Below are 3,987 nucleotides of genomic sequence, written 5' to 3' on the forward strand. Positions count from 1 at the left end.
CGCATTAGTAAGAAAAAAAATCGCAAAATATCGCATTAAACATTTGCATACCCCGAATGGAACTGCTCGGGGTATGTGAATGTTTAATGCGTTTTTTTCTTACTAATGTGATTTTTATTGCTCGCAAATACTGCAATATTTGAAGGCTGGCCGCAGGCCACAATATGTTGTACTGAGGGCCGCAAACGCCCCTTGGTCCGCGAGTTTGAGACCCCTGCTTTAGATGATTTTATTTCTAGTCTTTTTCTGTACAGATAACTATACAACAGATTTCTTCAGATACTTAATTTGAATACATGTATCTTTTTATTATTATTACATTAGGGCATGAACATAAAAGTGAAACCACTACTTAAAATGCATATTTTAAATTTTTATCTATACTTTCAAATCATTTCCCTTTACTGGTAACTCAAACTCAAATGAACAAAGTTTAGGATGAGTTATTTTTATTCACTGCCAGTGATACTATTTTGTGCTAATCTAACAGGTGAAAACATGTTATCATCCTTTTACGTTGCAGTCATTTTTTTTCTTTAAAAATCAATGTAAAAATATGTAACTTGAACTCTACCTTCTTAACGAATGTTTAAGTGCTGAGTACAGTATTGGGCAGTAAAGGCACAGTGTTGTAGGCATGAAGCCCCAATCTTGTTTGTTTATATGAGTGAAAGTTTATTTGTGGAGAACAGCAACTTCCCATTGAGCCACCACCACCCCACAACCCCTGCACTCCTCCTCTTTGTGTCTCGGAAGTGAGCTGTTGTCTCAGATTTTATCAGTTGGATTCTACAATCAATTTTCTTTTAAATAGAATCATCATTTAAGTATTTGTCTTTTACTGACTTATCTCAGCATAATGCCCAGAAGATTGGTAAGATTTTACTTACTCATTTTGGTCTATGTTTTTTGGGGGTCATGGGGACTCCCTAGTGATTCTTGGAAGTTTCCTTGGGTACACTGAAAGTTGCCAACTGGTCACGGTGTGCCCAGGATTGTACCTGGAGTCCTGTGTAAGCCAGGCACGCCCTCTAGCCTATTGAGTTATCTTCCCTGGCCTTGATTTTCTTTACTTTTGAAGGCTGGGTGACATTCTGTTTTATTTATATTTCACATTTTGCTGAGCTGTTTATTCATCAGTGGACATTTAGGTTGTTACCATGTTTATTCTATTGTGAATAATGTTCTATAAAGGGAACTCAGATTTATCTCTCGAGGATTCTGCTTTCAATCTTTTTTGATGCCTACATAGAATGCGTTTGCTAAATTATATCTCAGTTGCTTTTCTGTTTTTTAATATTTTTAGTTTGGGGGTCAAACTTGGCTACACTTGTTCAGGGCTAACCTCTGGCTCTATACTCAAGGATCACCCCTGCTGGGCTTGGGAGAACATAGGGGTGCTGGTATTAAATCTGGGCAACTGCTTGCCAAGCAAGCACCTTACCTGTATACTATCTCTCTAGCCTCTGTTATGTTGAAAACATTGTTTGGATGATGCTCTGTAGTGTTTGTACAGTGCAGGCCCCATTTTACATCCCTGCTAACAGAGCACAAAGATTCAGACTTCTCCACAAAGTCTTCATCAAAACTTGTCTTTTTAATTTTTGATAATAGCTGTCCTGACAAGCATGTAGAGATCTTATTGTAGTCTTGATTTACATATCCCCAATGATTAGTAATGTCGAATATCTTTCCAGATACAGCTGGAAAAAATGAGAGTACTTGAATGATTAATATCAGAAACTCACAAGCAGACTTTACAGTTGCTCTCACAGAGACAGGAAGGACCCTGGGGACTGCTGCGAGAGGTGTGGAGGGAACCCAGAGGATTGGTGACAAAGCTATGTGTGTATTAGGCTCTGAATTTAATCCTTGCCACAACATGCTTCCCAGGCACCACTGGGTGCAGTTTGGGTGGCCCAAGCACCGCACACCTGAGCAATTCTGCATCTCAGACCCAAGTACGTAGCTGTCAGGTCTGACACTGATGAGGTGAGAAATGACTCACAGGTTTTTGAGCTGTGCTGGGGAGGTCCCCAGCATCCTCAATCAAAAGAGAATATGGTGAATAATTATACTCCAAGAAATTCAGTAACCAAGAGGAAATGGAGATATTCCTAGAAGTGTGCAAACTGAAAATACTGAATCACAAAGTTCAAAGTCTGTAGTCTAATTATAGATATAGAGATTGATTTAGGATTAACAATTCCACCAAACTAAAGAGATTCCAGGACCAGCTATATTCAGGGTGAATTATTTCAAAAAAATTTTTTTGGGGATGGTTTTATGCCACACCTGGCAGTACTCAGGGATTACTCCTGCTCTGTGCTCACGGGGTCACTCCTTACTATGTGTCTAGTGGATCATATGGTATTGGAATCAAGCCAGCCTTCTATAAAGCAAGCAACTTTATTTTCTTTATTGTCTCTTTCATCTTGTGAAGTTTCAAGAAAAAAATTAATACCAGGGATTCTTAAGCTTATCTGAAAAGTTGAGGCAAGAGAATACTTGCAAACTTAATTTTTGATAATGGCATACTTTGATGTCAACCATCGAGAGAAAAGATATTATTAGGAAAGGAAACAATATGCCAATGTGGGAATTCAGGCAAAAGTACTTAGAAAAACACTGGGCCCATCAAATTCAGCATCACATTAAAAGGATCAAACACTGTGATAATGTAGGATTTATCCCTGGCGTGAAAGGGTGGTTCAATTTGAGCAAACCAGTTGATGTATGATACACTACATTAACAACACACAGGACAAAAAAAATACCATGATCATCTCAATAGATGGGGAAAAATCACTTACAAAATTCAATTATGATAAAACTTCTCAAGAGAGTGGGTATAGAGGAAATGCGCCTCGACATAATAAGGACCATACATGACAAGTCACAGCTAATATTGTACTCAACGGTGACAAACACGGCTTTTCGACAAAAATGAAGAACAAGACAACAACGGCCACTCAAGCCACTCCTGTTTAACAAAGCTTTGGAAGACTTATTTAATTTAATTAATTTTTTTAGTGAAGAAAGGCAGTTTTTATTGAAAGGAATTTGCTTAGAAAGCTGTGAGAAGAGAGAAAGAGAGGGAATGTATATTGAGAGAACACAGGCTTCTCCAGAGAAAGACAAAGAAAACAGAGACCAGCAAGAAAGGTATGTATTCAAGGGAGAACCAAGTCTTAAAGAACAAGCCTGGAAGACATTTTTTTGGGGGGTGGGCTTAGATGCTCAGAAATGCTCAGGGGTTATTTCTCGTTCTGCACTTAGGAATGACTCCTGGAAGTGCTCTGAGGACTATATGGAATGTCATGGATAAAACATGGTTGGATGAATGCAAAGCAAGTGCCCTCCCTGTTGGACTGTCATCACTCCTGCCCCTAAAAGGCTTAATTTTAAATGCAGTTTCTGAGGTATTTTCCTATATAACATGACATGCAGTCAGAAAAAAATACTCGGGGGAAGTACAGCACTCGGTGAACACCCAACACATGAGGAAGTTAGACTTTTGAATCCTAGAAGTACATAGTAAAAATGCTCCTAGCCCCTCTCAGGTCAAGCCCAGCATGTCCACTGACCTCCTGTCACAAGAGTCAGTCAGTCCACTTTATTACCAAACAGATTTGTTCTGTTTGCTTTCTTTATTTTGGAGGAGTCCACATTATCTAGAATGAAATAGGTATATGTGTTATCATACGGAAGGTACATTGAGTGTTATTCTATCTGTCATTTTAAAATTTTGACTGGAAGTAACAGTTCCAATGATAGTAGTCTAGACATATTGTAAATAAAGTGATAAAGTAGAACTCATGCAGTAGAACGAATATTATATTTACTACAGTGATTGAATATTCATCGGACATTAAGAGGACAAACTCTTCCATAATTTTTCAAAATGGAATCATGGCAAGAAGGCTTAAATCACATCTATAAAGCTTCTTACAGGTTGGGAACTGAACAGCATTTATTTTCACTTTT

This window comes from Suncus etruscus, chromosome 14 (assembly GCF_024139225.1).
Source record: "Suncus etruscus isolate mSunEtr1 chromosome 14, mSunEtr1.pri.cur, whole genome shotgun sequence".
Lineage (NCBI taxonomy): Eukaryota > Metazoa > Chordata > Mammalia > Eulipotyphla > Soricidae > Suncus > Suncus etruscus.